Below are 17,535 nucleotides of genomic sequence, written 5' to 3' on the forward strand. Positions count from 1 at the left end.
CTCCCTTGGAGTGGTTCCAAGGTTTTCTAGCTTGTTGCTCATCCTACCCTTAGCTCATAAAAAAGTATGCCCCATATGACGTCATGCACATGGTTTCCTTCAAAGGAATCCTTGCCTTGTTGACTTGCCTTTTCTCCAAGAACAAAAGGATCCCACTTAAAAAATTTCACTTTTTCTTCATTCTTCTTACCTCCATTCACTTGAGCTTATGTACCCTACTCAAAGGAGATGTTTTATGCAATTGTTGATGCCTATGTTAGAAAGACATCCACAACACTTACAATGACTACAAAGTCTTAGCTAGATATGCTTTTCATCTTATCTTCATCTTATCTATATATATATATAGATATTCCACTCAGTGTGGAAACAATAGTCTTGAAGGATGAAAGCATGAAGATGTTCAAGTCGTAGTATGAAAGGCATAGTTGAAGCCTTTATCTTCCTTGAAAAGAAGACTTATCTTCGATAAGGATAGAAATAAGCTCATTAAAAAAAAAGGATGACTAGATGGCTATATGAAAAGAAGAGGCATGCATGTTTTTAGTTGCTCTTCACTAGAAAGTAGAATTCATGTCTATTGGTATGTTGCAGGAAGAGCTAGTTGCAAACATATGCTCAATAATATGAGCATGATATATCTTGATTAGAATGGAGCAAAGGCAAAACTCTCCTAAATGGTTACTCAATGAATGAAAGCATGAGTATGATATGTTTTGAGGACTGGACTCTTCTACATGGTTGCTCGATGCATAGTCGCATGACATATGAACAATTAGATATGACGATGTTGTTCAACATCCATTATGGTCTATTGAAGAAAGAAAGAAGGTTGACAATGACAACTACAAGGAAGAAGCTATTGAAGCTTGCTTATTGATTTATTCCATGAACACATTGATTGGTGGTTGATAGCATGGAGAAAGATTATGATTTAGTATAAAGAAATACCATACGAAGGGATTTTGATCTCGAAGACAAGGGACCATCATGATTGGTAAGCTTGGTATTAATGATTTTATATTGATTATCTAGTTTGAAATATGACTTTGCTACCTATAAGGACATGTTGCATGACAGTAGACGTATCTACAATCATTTGGTTTGAACTCAATTCAAAGAATACATGGATTGAGTGGATGACTTTGGTAATCCTTGGAACATTATATGGCTAAGATGTACACACAATCTTGGCAGAGAAAGGTAGCAATACAAAAGATAACTTGATGATCATGTTTCAATGATAAGGAAGATCGCTTTCCTGATAAACAAAGGAAGCTATGACTAGATTTACATTGATTGGTTCGATATAATACCATTTTTTATGCTAATGATGATTAAAGGAAAGTGATATGAAAGGTTGATGGCCTAAATCCTGTCATGGATTTAAGAAAGCATTTAGCTCCATAATATCCAAGAAGGTAAAAGCGCAATATGATGAGATGCAAAGGAAAGAAGGAGCCATGCAACTACTGCTTGAAGATCTCCATGGAAAAACTAATAGTCAATGTATTGATGAAGTTTGAGACAAGCTAAAGAGCTTGTACTTATGTCTTCCCAGCTGAAAGGAAGTAAGGAATCTCCTCTATGCTTAAGAGGGGATAAGTAACCTCTCCCTATTTGAGAGGGAGTGATGTAAGACATCATATTCTCCATGTGTCATGCACTAAAACCATGACTAACAGTCATAAGTTTAATAAAGGCACTAGGAGGGAGAATGGAGGATTGGATAAGCATCTAGGACTGATACTCCTCGAGGATTGGGAATCCAAGATAGGAAGTAATCTTGTGAATTGAAACTCTTTGAGGATTGGACAGGGTATCCAAGACAAGAGTGGTAGAAGAGGACCGATATTCTTCCAGGATTAGGAATCCAATATAAGAATAGTCCTTGAAGGACATGCCTAGTGAACATATAGATGGGGTAGTGCATTGAGAGGTAGTGTGGTGTCTCACGTAAAACCTCCTAGCATTGTGCTCTAATCTAGTGGAGAGATAGAGCTTATTAGTCAAGGCATTGTTATGTTGACAATGTTGGTTATGATTAAGATGCTTGAGAATGGCTTATCAATCCGACTTTTCTTATGAGAATATTTCAGTTTGAGAGAATCCTTGTACCGATTATGTAATTATGAATACCTCCCTAGTTAAGAGGGAGTGTTGGAGAATGTAACTAGATTTTGTCTTCATAATTACCTATGTACTTATGACATTGCATATATATATATATATATATATATATATATATATATATATATTATTTTAAGCATGGGTTTCATGCTCAAATTGATTTTCCTTCTAGGTCAAGCATGTTCTTCCTGCTTCTAGGGTTTGTCAAGTCAAAAATATTTGTCATAAGTCTTGGAGTCAAGTCCCATTTGGACTTTGATAAGAAAGTGGAAAAATAATTTTGTTTTGAGTCAAAATGTCATTTTTGTCCCTATGAGACCAAGTCGGCACTTTTTGGGGCAATTCAGCCTCTTTAGATGTTTATATATAAGAGCAACTCGACCTCATTTGGAGAACACCAATAAAGTTTGACCTCTTGAGAAGGGAGGAGGAAAAGCAACAGAAAAGGCAAGGAAAGAAGTGAAAATAAAGGAGAGAGAAAGCAAGGTCAAAGGAGAAGCAAATTAGTCCTAAAATCTCCAACATGTGAGAAATTCCAGAGTTGCAGGAAGGCCAAAAATTGTGGGTCTGTTGTAGGAGGCCGAAATTATGTTATAGAGGCTGAAATCTGAAGTTTGATCAGCTTTGGAAGGGTTTGACCTGTTAGGGTCCTATAATTTATACGATCTCAAGGTGATTGAGTATTTCATAGTTTGCAGATTTCAAATTGTTCATAGATTCCAATATTCAATTGATTTCACAAAAAAAAGGAGAAAAGAAAAGGAATGAAAAGAGGGTATATAAAAAGAAGAAAAAGAACAAAAGAGAAAAATAAGAAGAAATAGAAAAACCCCAAATGTTGTTCAAATCATACAGTTTAAGCATGATTGAACAAATTTCAATTTTTTTTGATAGGGTAGAAAATAAAGATCCACCAAACAGTTTAATCTTGCCAAATCAGTAGCTAGGTAGAAATAAAATTAATTCAAATGTTTAATCTGGACCAATGGGAGAAATAAGTGATAAGTAAGTTATAAATGAAAGAAAAAGTGAAAGGGTCTGCAAGTCCAAATGCACCCTGCAAAAAAAAATAAAAAAATGCTAGATTAGGAAATAAGGGTAGGTAGATTGAGAAAAAATTCAAAAGGAAAAAGGACGTGATAAGCTCTTTAAGGTTTGATAATATACCTCAATGTCTTTTTCCTAATGTCGGGAAAAGAAATCAAAAAGGGGGAAAAGGCCTTATATCATTCCTAACCTTATTTTATACCCTATATCCATATAGTTCGCCCCCCATTTATTTCCCTACCCCACCACTCACTTACCCGTCACATCCAACCTTACCTGCCCCCATCTCTCACCTAATCTCCGCTCACTCCATATGATCCAATGGTTAATATGTGTTTCTGTCCCCCCCCCCCCCCCTCACCCTCCGAAAGTTAATCTAGGGGGCGGGTCCGAAATCAGTGGTTTCAAGCCACTGACGTGTCACGCTCTTAGGATTTCACACCCCCCCCCTCATACCGCTTACCACTCCCAAGCCCCCCCCCCCCCCCCCCCCGAAAAATGGTTTATGTCTTTAACTAAACCACTCTCCAGTTTTAACCATTTAACACTCCCACCACCTCACGACACCATCCTGTCCCATCCTCCTATCACCTCCATTCCCGTCGTTGCACATTTAATTGGTTGGACCGTTAGCCAACGGACCCGCGCCAAGTCAAGACAATCCAATGGCAAACACCTCAAAAATCTACAAATGCACCATCTCGTATCCATTTACAAATTTTTATGTGATCTCGTTGTTTACAGGTACAATTCAATTCCATCCATGGATACAAAATGAAAGCAGTGAGCACACTCATACAAAAACACTGTTTCAGAAGGATCTATTTTCTGCAGTGATCACACATTCCCTCTCTCGAATCCCACTTCTGGTTTATTCCTTTTCTTTCTTCCTCTCTGAATCCCCATTTCTTCTTATCCCCTTCTATTACAAATTCAGCAGTCCAGGTTTTAAACATTTGCAGAAGACAACCATGGCACCCAAGAAGAAAGAACAGGAGGTATTTAACCCAATGGTCCATCCACCATTGGATTTGGATCACATACCACTGGCAGATAGGGATTTTAAGATACATAAAACACTCTCATAGTTTGATTTATTTGACATATACAGTTGGTGGGGGGATAAATTTGTGGATGAAGCAGATGACATAGGCCTTTGGGACACTAATTTACCTTTCTATATCTTCCCTAAAACCCGCAGTTGCCAAGAATTGATCCAGAAATGCCACTCATGCTACAATCCACAGCAAAGGGCAATGATGGCCCCAACATGACATATATTGTTTACCATTGATGGCAAGTCTATTATGCAAATGATGCAGGCTCCTGTTATTGAAGGAACTACTCCCTTTTCCCATGAGATTCTCACTGAAATGTATCAGAAACTAGACTTTTCTAAGATAACTCTTCATGACTGAGCAAACACTTCTACCAAATAAGAATCCTCCTTATTCCTCCTCTGTTTTCCCTGACAGAACCAGACACATTGTCACTATTCTTTCTTATTTACATGGATATTATTCAGATCAGTAGCTTGATGAAGCTATCATAGGTTTTCTATATATTTTATCAACAGAATCCAAGCCCTCTGTCCTTTTTAATTTCTGTCAATTTCTAGCAGATGCCATCCATAAGCAGTTTGTCAATTTCTTCACAGAGGAAGTGTTTCTATACTCCTCAGTTTTGGTATATATGTTTTCTTATTTTCAGGCAGACATGTTCCAGTTTTCAATGAGCAAGTTGAATGAGGAAAGTGAACCCCAATATGTTATTTTATGGACACCATTAGTGATGAAGGACCCAACAGACTTCAGCTACAAAACATGTGATAACATCAATTTTCCAGAGCATTTACAAGGCAAGCTAACTGTCTTTACTGGATATAAAAGCAGAGTGAGAAATGAGATGACAAAAAATTGATATCAGTAATGATTAAAAAGCAGTTAAGTATTTTTAATCATACATTAGAGGAAAACATTTAGATTGCAAACACAAATAGAAATAAGGTGCTCCAACAACGTGTCTTAAACTAGAATTTCTGCTTTACAATAAGACTTAATGATGCATAGATGAATTAAACAGAGAAATATTCAGCACAAAAAGGAAGACATCACCAAGTCAAAAGAGATCAAGTATCTTGCAAACGGTCCTTTTTATTGATGCTCCAACTCAAAATTACAATGCTCCAAAGAGAAAAGATAGTTCAAATGACTTGGGTCCAACCCTTAATACTTCCAATGCATGAAGTATTTAACTCAAAACCTACAACAATTGCCTTGTACACTTGGTAATCTATTATTAATTACAACAAAAGAAAATTGACTAGTGTAACCACGAAGTGGCCACACTAAGAAAACTGGGACACCTGGTCCTCTTTTTTAGGGATGTTATTGCTGAGAAATTAATTTTGTTGTAGTGGCTCCGTTGACATGGTTGGTGCTGACTCAGATTTATGCTGTCATTTCAATCATCTTTGTTTCGTTCCTCCTAATAATCACACAGGGCACTCCATGCTTCTTCATCTGGAATCTTGATCTTAATTAACCTCATGTATATTTCATAAGCTTCATTGTATTTCGCAAAAGTGGGTTTAACCACAATCTATTATTTTCTGGACAACATTAGTGATGAAGGACCCAAAAGACTTCAGCTACAAAACATTTGTAGAAATGTTTCTTCACCCAGCAATGAGCCTCCTTAGTGGGACTGCAGAACCCAAAATCAGTGAAGAAATTAGAAGGATTATGCAGTTGACAGACCAAGAAAGAACAAGTCATTGGTACTTGTACCAAAATTACACTGAATTAAGAGTATATGGCTGTGAGTTAGTTCCTTATAAGTTGCCAAAGTTCCTCCCCATGAGGATCTTTACAGTTGAATACAACAGACAAATGATCAATGCAGATGAAGTGCATTTTGTAGCAGCCAAGAAAAAGTCACAATTTAGGGTCAAATCCCAGATTGGTCCTTTCATTTCTAACATCATAGTAGTAGGGGAAGAGGTAGATAAGAGATTCAAGGAAATGAAATTCACCCACAGTTTTACATGGTCCTATTATCCATGGGGTATCATCTCCAAGAAAATGGTGGAGAACAAGTCAATAGCCTATATTCACACTCAAAGGCCTGGAATTGAAAAATACATGAACTAGATTGAGTGGATGCCTGACACATTACAAGAGGCTGAGGAACAAGTGATTTGTTCTTCCAATGCACAGACTCCAAGACAGCAGGAAAAGCAGACTATTGAAGACTGAACAAAAAAGGGAAAAGAACAAGAACAGGGAGTAACAGGGAAAAGACCCAGAGAAGATCAATCGCCAGGGATTGATAATTATATGAAGGAATTCAAACTGAAATACAGGAAAAAGCCCAGAAAGCACATGGACATGGGCAAGGAATCACTGCAACAAACAATCATCAATCTCATTGACATTCTAGACTCATCCCCACCTGGAGGGAAATCTTTTCCTGCCACTACAATTTCAGAAAGGAAACAGCCTCTTCAAGTTTCCTCATCTACAAATGTCACTAAAGAAAAGGAGGAGATAGTATTTGATACCTTCAGGGAGATTAAAATCAGGAATGAGATATTTAAAAAGAACACTTATCCTCAGTTTTTTAAATAGAGTGCAGCTTCTCAAGGCAGACTTCTCTCAGCCTTTGATTTAGAAAAGGGCAAGATGCACATGGCATTTTTGGAAGCACAAAGAGCAGAGCCCAAAACTCCAGCATATTACAAGCAAACTTCTTTTGAGTTTGATGCCAAAAGTGTTCACCCAATTGATCAGTTGGAAATGCACAAGCAAATAGGTGAAACGATTTCATCTACTCTGAGCAGTACTTCTATGAAATTGGTGAAAATGCAGGTAGCTTTTTCAAATGCTCAATCTCAGTTAAAAATGGAAAGGATTTCATCACAATCAAAGGACAACAGAATTAAGTCTTTAGAAGACTTAGTAGTGAGGACTGGGTATGATCCTTCAGATGTAAAAGAAGTAGAAGAAGTAATCAAGAAAAAGGAGTTGGATATTGCTTCTTTGAAGAAGCAACTCAAAATGACTGTAACACATGATTCCTTGACCAAGGAAATAAAGGAAACAAAGAGCCAAAAGGCTGATATGATGAAGTTAATAATAGAACAATCCCTCCAAATTAAAAAAATGGAAGCAGAGATGGAGAAAATGATGCAAGAAAAATGTAAGGCAACACAGATGGCCAACACTACTATGGAAGCTCTTCCTCTCTCAGCTCTTCCTACAGCCACACCAACAACTGCTGCTACAGAGACAGGAAGTAGTACAGAACATCTAGCCAGATCTATGGAAGGTATGAATCTTTAGACTGAGGAGATTAAGAGGCTATAAACTCAAGTTAATGTGTTGTGGGATCAAATCAAAAGGGCCAAAATTAATCATTTGGTGGAGATGCAAAGGGAAAAGACCTTGATTGAAAGGCTACAAAAATCAGAGAAAGAATCATCTATTGGGAACACCCTAGGAGGAGTGAAGGAGATTCTTTGGAATAATATAATCAATGGTATGAATGAAATTTGGCCCAACATCCAAATTATCTTTGAACAAAAAAATTAGTTGAAAAGGCTAGAGAAGCTATTTTAGCTACTAATGAAGAGCTGGGAGACATGCCAACAACAGCTACAAGATAAGCAAATTTTTAAATTCAAGAAACAGGTATGAGCTGGAAGAGTTGGGAGTAGCAAACAGGACAGAGACTATACTTCAAGTGAATAATGTGTTGACTAAGAAGAGCTTGAATGTGCAACTAGAAGAAAAATGTCAAAATCTGAAGTTAACAGTGAACAGGTTCTTCAACAGGATTGAGCCTTTAAACCAGAAAGGTCTCCCTTCTTTGTTTGTTATCAACGACAAACTCATGGCCAGAGAGGACTATGTCAAGAAACTCGAGGGCATAGCCAAGGATGCAGCAAATCTTTCCAATATCAAAGGCAACATAACAGGAAAGGCATTGCTGGAAGCTATCGACAATCAAATCTACATTGAGCATGAGTTGAAACATGTTTTTGTGGTTAAACCCACTTTTGCAAAATACACTGAAGCTGATGAAATATACAGGAGGTTAATTAAGATCAAGGTTCTAGATGAAGAAGCATGGAGTGACCTGTGTGATTATCAGGAGGAACGAGACAAAGATGATTGAAGTGACAACGTAAATCTGAGTCAGCAGAGCCACTACAAGAGAATTAATTTCTCAACAACAACATCCTTGAAAAAGAGGACCAGGTGTCCCAGTTTTCTCATGATGGCCACTTCGTGGTTACACTAGTCAATTTTCTTTTGTTGTAATTAATAACAGATTGCCAAGTGTATAAGTCAAATCGTTGTAGGTTTTGAGTTAAATACTTCATGCATTGGAAGCATTAGGGGTTGGACCCAAGTCATAGGAACTATCTTTTCTCTTTGGAGCATTGTAATTTTGAGCTAGAGCATCAATAAAAGGACCATCTACAAGATACTTGATCTGTTTTGACCTAGTGATGTCTTCCTTTTTGTGCTGAAATTTTCTCTGTTTTATTCATTTATGCATCATTAAGTCTTATTGTAAAGCATAAATTCTAGTTTAAGATATGTTGTTGGAGCACCTTATTTCTATTTGTGTTTGCAATCTAAATGTTTTCCTCTTATGTATGATTAAAAAATACTTAACTGCTTTTTAATCATTATTGATATCACTTTTTAGTCATCTCGTTTCTCACTCTGCATTTAGATCCAATAAAGACAGTTAGCTTGCCTTGTAAGTGCTTTGTAAAATTGATGTTACCACCCAGCCTTTGACTCCATAGCCCAATGGGAAGGATTCAAATATGATCTACCCCAACCAAACAACCAAACAACCAAGCAATCAAGTGATAAATTTCTTTCATTATTTTATCTAGCCTAACACATTAAAGAATTGGAAATAAAGCTAAATCCTAAATATACAGAGAGAGCCCTCTCCGGGTCTGGGAGGGCTAGATCCTAGACTTCTACGCAGTTTGATGTACCTTTTGTGAAATTGTCTTGCCAATCTTCAAAATCATAGAACGATAACATAGTGGTGACCATACTGGGGAACTACTGAAAATTTATCCTTTCATTCGAATTCAGAGTACTCAGTTAAAAGATTTGTATGATAAGTTTATCCTAAGATCGGTTTTTTTGTTTTTTTGTATTTTCATTTTGTTTGTGTCTTAGATCTGAACACTTGCTCCCAAAAGAATCTCTACTAGATCCCATCTAGATCCAAATCCTCCTAGCATAGTGGACAATCCTGAAAAGATCTAAAGGAAAACTCCTAGAACTGAGAGCCAGACAAGCAGTAGATTTCTTCACAGAGCCAATTCACTTCCTAAATTTTTTTTTTACCTTTCAAGATATCTAGTTTGATTTACACTTTGAACAAGTCCTATTCAAGACTAAATCAAAGAATTGGAAAGATCATATTATCTTTGATCCATCAATCTTACCAAAGAGCCCAGTGAGAGAAGTTTTTTCACAAACTGAATCAGATCTTCAACTTTTACAGCATTTTGATACTCTACAAGATCTAGTGACAGACCTCACCTCCCTAATCGATGATTCTTATCTCCAACATTCAGTAGAATTTAATTTCTTAAACATAGCAACTTCCTCCTTCACATCTTAACCTGCACATATTCAGTCACCAAGTCCTACTGCCTCCATAATTCCTACCCCTTTTTTCATCCTTCAACATAAGGTTGCTCAAATTCCTTTACTCTCATTTCCACCTAGTACTTGTCCAACCTTATCCACTGTTCAACTTCCCTCACCCATTGTTCAACTTCCTTAAGGTGGTTCTCCACCACCGCCACCAATCATGGCTGCCAAGTATGCTCCTTTGGTGTTACCAACCCCATTGGCTAATATGCCACAAGACTATCAGTCCAAGATCACACTATTTGATGGGACATGTTCTTTAACAACCTAACAACGTGTGGATAAATTGAATGATTGTTTTGACCTGCAATAGGTAGATGACAAAAGTATTAACCTCAGAATGTTTGCTCAAAGTTTAGGAGGAGAAGTCAGAAAATGCTTTAAGTCTTTGCCTGCAAATAGTATAAATGATCTCCATGCATTCCACCAAACCTTTCTTAATAGATGGGAAGTCAAGAAAAATCCTTTATAGATTCTATCAAAATATGAAAATATTAAAGGGAGGTATGTGAAAGTGTATAGGATTGTTGTGCTAGATTCAACAATACCTATAATGCAATACATGTAAATCTTAAACCACCCCAGGATTTAGCCTTGATGAAGTTCCCAGATGGTTTTGATTCATATATGTCTTACCAGCTTAGGGAAAGAAATTATCCAACACTAGAAGCAATGCAAAGAGATGTTGTGAGTGTAGAGGCCAATTTACAAGCTAAAAGAGACAGGATGAGAACTGAAAGACAAGTGACTTTTAGAGAAGAAACATCAACTTCTGTAGTAGAAGCCAAAATTGATTCCTTAGTAAGGACCATGGAAATAATGATGGAGAGAATAAAGATAAATGATAGGAATGTTCCTAGGGAGAACCCACCTATCCAACAAAACCAAAATCCAAACCCTAGGAGAAACACTCCACAAATTAGACAAAGAGATCAAAGAGGCCCAGATCAACAAATTAGGCCGCCATTTCAAGAAAATTAAGTTGATGAAGATATACGTTTAGTTGAAGAAGTTGAGGAAAATAAAATTAATTTAATGGGAACAAATGAAGATAGTTCTGTTTTTCTTACACTAGAAGAAAAAGAATTGTTTTTATTAACTCAAACAGAACTAGAATCTGAAGAATCTGATGACTATAACATGGATTGAGAATGATATCTTAGAATTCCACGGACAATATAATCTCAGGAGCAAGAAAAACAATGATAACTAAAATAAAAAGGATTCCAATAACTCTGCCAAGAAAACTCTAAAGCCTGATCCCAATAAGACAGCTGAAAGCTCTAAGAAAAATGAAAACAATCCAGAAAGGAGAAACACATAAAATGTTTCTAAAAAAACAATTGATTTCTCAACTAAAGCTGTCCAATCTGGAGTGCCTACTACAAGTCAGCAAAAAAAACTCATAACAAAGGTTGTGGCTGAAAGGAATGATTTCTCAAATTTGCATAAAAATCAAGCACCCTTCAGTATTGAGAATAAAATTGCTAAACTCAAGATCTTTATTCCTCTTACTGAACTGGTAAACAAAAATATGTATAGGTCCCAGATTCTAAAAGTACTCAACATAGGAGAAAACACTGATACAGTGAACTTGAATGATGACCAACCTGAACTTTTGTTTTGACTAGAAGTTGATGGCAAGCCTCAAGAAGGAGGTGTTCATCCATTTTATGTCAGCCTTAATATTCATGACAAGATCCTTCACAATTCCATGTTGGATTCAGGTGCATCACATAATCTCATGCCAAAGATTGTTATGGAAAAACTTGGACTTGAAATCACTAGACCATACAAAGATCTATATTCATTTGATTCCAGCAAGGTTAGATGCTTACGTCTCATTAAATATCTTTGTGTCACGCTAGCCCAGATACCAGCAAAAAGTTTAGTGATGGATATAGTAGTAGCGGACATTCCTCCTAAGTATGGTATGCTATTATCAAGATCTTGGGGAGATAAGTTACAAGGGACACTTCAAATGGATATGACATATGCCACAATACTAGTATTTGGCCAACCAAGGAGACTGTATAGAGAAACCTTAATAAAATATATGGTGAGTAGCCAAGAAAAGACAAACAACTATCCCCTCTACTCCGTCCATACTGATCTTGATTCTTTCATACTGTACAATGATGGAAACATAGATACACAGGTCGATCAGGTAAGAAATGATCTTAGTGAAGGACTTGACACTCAAACACCCATTATCCAACAGGACCCTGAAACAGAACCTCTCTGGAATATGACTTTTGATGGCTCATGTGGTAAAACAGGGGCAAGAGCAGGAGTCTGGCTGTACAATTCAAAAACTAATCAGGCTGAAGGTCATTCTTACAAATTGAATTTTCTGTGTACAAACAACATAACAGAATATGAGGCATTACTCTTAGGCTTGAAATTGCTTAAAAGGGTAGGTGCTAAAAGAATTTATGTCCAAGGAGACTCTAAACTCATCATCAAACAAATTAAAGGTCAATACTCTGCAAAACATCCTAGATTGAGAGAATATCGAAATGTTGTGATTGATTTTCTCAAAACATTTGAAGAGTATGACCTTGCTGTGATCCCTAGGCTCCAGAATGCCCTGGCAAATGGATTAGCTTTTTCAGCCAGCACTTGCAAATTACCTCATCCAAATAAACAATACACAGTTGAAGTGAAGCACCATCCTGCAGTGCCTGATAACATGAGATACTGGCAAGTTTTTGGAAGTGATAAACAGATTGAGAGTTTTCTACAATCAAAGGATGAATTTGAGGATAGCAGCATAGATATGGAAGATGAACTAGATAGTCAAACTGATGTACATATTAGTATAAATCAACCTGTTGTTTCTGATGAATTTTTTTTATGTAAATAAGACTGTACATAAAACTGAAATACATAAAGATCCAGAAAAAGAAGAATTCAAAGTACTACAACTCAAAGATAATGTTTTACCTAGAGGGCTTGCCCCTTTGGAAGAGTTGTTTGACTTTAATGATGTTGCTAGAAAGCCAAAAATGGAACCAATAGGAATAAACATTGAGGAATGCAATCTAGGAAGTGAAATGAACCCCAAAATCATAAAATTGTCAAAATCACTCCCTCTCACGGCTAAACAAATGTATATATCTCTGTTCAAAGAATTTGTAGATGTGTTTTCCTGGAGCTATGAGGATTTAAAATCTTATGATACTAGCATTATACAACATAAAATTCCAATCAGAGAAGACCAAAAACCATTCAAACAGAAATTGCGTAGGATAAACCTTGTCCTAATGCCTTTGGTGCAAAAGGAAATCAAGAAAATGTATGAGGCTAAGATCATAGTCCCAATTAGATATTCTAAATGGGTATCCAATATTGTGCCCACAAGGAAGAAAATTGGTGAAATAAGATTGTGCATCAACTTTAGAAATTTAAACAAGGTTTCCCTTAAAGACAACTATCCCTTACCAAAGATGGATCACATACTGCAAAGGGTAGTGAGTTCTAGTAGGATTTCCTTGTTAGATGGTTTTTCAGGGTATAATCAAGTTTTGGTACATCCTCATGATCAAGATAAAACTGCTTTTACTACTCCTTATGGAACTTTCATGCATGTAAAAATGCCTTTTGGATTAATGAATGCATGTGCTACTTTCCAAAGAGCACTGGACATTGATTTTTCAGATGAAATTGGAAATTTCATTGAGATTTATCTTGATGACATCACTGTATTTTCAAAGACTGATGAAGAACACCTAGCACATCTAAGAAAAGTATTTGAAAAATGCAGAAATTTTGGTATCTCCCTTATTCCCAAGAAAACGTTATTTGTTCTTGAAGAAGGAAAACTTTTAGGCCATATCATCTCCAAAGATGGAATCAGAATTGACCCCAGAAGGATTGAAGCTATCTTTAAAATCAGTCATCCAAGAAACATGAAAGAACTTCAACCTTTTATTGGAAAAATGATTTTTTTGAGAAGATTTATACCAAATCTTGCTGAACTACTCGGAAATACAACAAACATGCTCAAGAAAGACACAGAAATTAAATGGAATGTTGAAGCCAAACAATCTTTTGATCTAGTCAAACATGCATTAACAGAAGCTCTAGTTTTAATCAACCCAGATTTCACTAAAGATTTCATTATCTTTTCTTTTGCATTTGAACCTACTATTGCTGATGTGTTATTACAGAAAAACAATGAAGGACATGAACAACCAATAGCATTCTTTAGCAAATCTTTGAGATATGCTTCTTTAAAATACAATATCATGGAAAAACAGGCATTTGCTCTAGTCAAAGCAATAAAGGATTTCAGGGTTTACATTTTACATCCTCATATCATTGCTTATGTGCCTAATATAGTTGTCAAAGATATTCTCACACAAAATGGACCTGATGGGAAGAGAGGCAAATGGATAGTTGTGATTCTGGAATATGATATAGAAATCAAGCCCACCAAGTTGATCAAAGGACAAGGATTAGACAAATTAATGGCTGAATCAAATTTCAATGCATTAGACATCAACATGGTATTTGTTTTTGATGATCTTGAGGAACTGTTGACTCCATCGACAGACGAGGCACATCTAAATTCCCCCAGGTATGCAGACCTTTTATATGTTATGTTCAATTTGAATGCTCCTCCTGGATTATCTAAAACAAAGGCTAGATTTCTTAAATTGAAAGCAGTCAAATTTTGCATTGTTAATAATACATTGTATTGGAAAGATGCTGAAGGTGTCTTACTCAAATGTTTGTTAAAAGTTGATGCTGACAAAGTTATGTAGGAATTTCATGAAGGTGACTGTGGAGGCCATCTTTATTGGAAGACAACTGCTAATAAAATCCTTAGAGCATGTCACTATTGGCCTACACTTTTCCCAAACATCCATAAGACGGTGACTACTTTCCATAAATGTCAAATCTTTGAAGGGAAGAGAAAATTACTAGCTTTGCCCCTAAAACCCATCTCTGTTGAAAGCCCTTTCCAACAATGGGGATTGGATTTCATTAGTGAGATTCATCCACCATCCTCCACCCAACACAAATGGATCCTAACAGCCACAGACTACTTCACCAAATGGACAGAAGCCATCCCTTCCAGAGTTGCTATTGATTATGTTATTATAAAATTCCTTGAAACCAATATCCTTTCCAGATTTGGCTGTCCTAGGAAACTGGTCACTGATAATGCTACAACTTTCTAATAAAAAAAGATGGTGGATTTTTGTCATAAGTACCATATTTCTTTGGGTCATTCAACAACTTATTACCCTCAAGATAATGGGTTGGTTGATCTTCCAACAAGAGTTTGGTAAACATCATTAAGAAGATTCTGGAGGACAATAAAAAGTCATGGCACAACAAATTGATCTATGCATTATGGGTTGATAGATTGACTACAAAGAAATCCATTGGCATGTCCCCATTTCAACTGGTTTATGGAATAGATGCAGTTTTCCCTTCTTCCATGGGAGTGCCAGTCATGAAGATCATTTAGTGGCTACAAAGTGAACCAAATGATATACAAATAAGGATATATCAGACAATTCAATTGCAGTAGTCCAGAGAAGTGGTATAGAATAGAACTCAGGTTGTCCAGGAAAACATAAAGAAGATTTTTTATAAAAGAACCAAAGCTAATGATTTCAACTTGGGAGATAAAGTGTTAAAATGGGACTCAAGAAGAGAAGACAAAGGGAAACATGGTAAATTTGAAAATCTTTTGAAGGGTCCATATTATTTCAGCTTTGAGAGGGAATAATGCATTTTTCCTCAAGGAGTTAGATGGAACAGAATTACTAGGAGGTCCTATCAATGGCAGGATGCTGAAACATTACTTTTCTTGAGTACACATATTTCCTCACTCCATTGTAAATATCATAGTACTTCAAGTTTTTTGTTGGATTATTCATTTGACAAAAAGAAATTAGACTGAAGATATTGCAGATTTGAAGGATTCAAGGCTACTGGTCATGTGTTCTTGACACTTCAAGCTGAGAAGTGCCATCCCTAGTTGGAGCCACTGTTAGGGTCCTATAATTTATAGGATTTCAAGGTGATTGAGTATTTCATAGTTTGCAGATTTCAAATTGTTCATAGGTTCCAATATTCAATCTATTTCACAAAAAAAAAAGGAGAAAATAAAAGAAATGAAAAGAGGGTACATAAAAAGAAAAAAAAGAACAAAAGAGAAAAATAAAACCCCCAATGTTGTTCAAATCATACAGTTTAAGCATGATTGAACAAATTTCAATTTTTGTTGATAAGGTAGAAAATAAAGATTTGCCAAACAGTTTAATCTTAGCAAATCAGTAGCTAGGTAGAAATAAAATTGATTCAACTGTTTAATCTGGACCAATGGGAGAAATAAGTGATAGAGTAAGTTAGAAATGAAAGAAAAAGTGAACGGTCTGCAAGTCCAACTTCACCCTGCAGCAAAAAAAAAATAAAAAAAAAATGCTAGATTAGAAAATAAGGGTAGGTAGTTTGAGAAAAATTTCAAAAGGAAAAAGGACATGATAAGCTCTTTAAGGTTTGATGATATACCTCAATGTCTTTTTCCTAATATCAGGAAAAGAAATCAAAAAGGGGGAAAAGGTCTTATATCATTTTCCCTAACCTTATTCTATACCCTATATCCTATAATCTTCCCCCCATTTATTTCCCTACCCCACCACTCACTTACCCGTCACATCCAACCTTACCTGCCCCCATCTCTCACCTAATCTTCGCTCACTCCATACGATCTGACAATCAATATGCATTTCCGACCCCCCCCCACCCTCCGAAGGGAGAAATGAGAAGAAAGGATGGAACTTCTCGCCTTTTTACTTCAATTGTAATTTTAATATACGAAGCATGATTTTGAAGAACACATCGCGTTGTAATGACATTTAAACTTGATGATTAATACATAATTTGAGTTGTTGTTTAATCGCGATATTCTGAAGTAGTTAAGCAGTATTCGCTGGCGGCTTGGGCCTGGTCACTGGTGGATTTCGCTGTTGTTCCCTGTTTTGTACTTTTACTTTTTCGTTACTGCAAGTTTAATTATTCTAATTTATAGTTTTTACAGTTGATTTACTTTCATTGGTGTGGATTTTGTGTATTTATTTCATTACTTCTTAATTTTGTCAATTGATTTCATTTATTTATGTTGTGGATTGAATTAGTTATGAAATAAGAATCATCTCTCGTTAATTAAAAGACAGAGTGTTATTGATTAGATCAAATGCTTTATTTTTATATAGTAGTTTAGATTCAACTGAAAGAGCTCTGTTATTGCTACGGTGCACTCGGTTGACGTAATTGCAATTAGAATCTCTTGATTAAGATTGATAGATTCACTAAGATTGAGTTTTCATGCTTAGATAGATTACTCTCCTTGAAGTTACAAGCTTGAGATTTATGATTTGATCCATTTACTCTTGTATTGAATTTCATAAATTATCTTAAATCATTACTCTCTGTAGATATATCATGTGCACATATTGTGTACACTCTTGAAACAAAGAGACGTACTCAGGTTGATAATTAATGTGAGGCAATTAGGAGTTTTAAAAGACACCTTATACCACCCAACAAAAGACCATGGCTAACTTGCATAGGTATGTGTATTGGCCCAAGATGTAAGAGAAGGTGGCTAGGTTCATAAGAGGATGCATGCTTTGTTGTACCA

This window comes from Pinus tabuliformis, chromosome 5_2, assembly GCF_031772625.1.
Source record: "Pinus tabuliformis cultivar Carrire ecotype Pingquan chromosome 5_2, CPIR1, whole genome shotgun sequence".
In the NCBI taxonomy this organism is placed as follows: Eukaryota; Viridiplantae; Streptophyta; class Pinopsida; order Pinales; family Pinaceae; genus Pinus; species Pinus tabuliformis.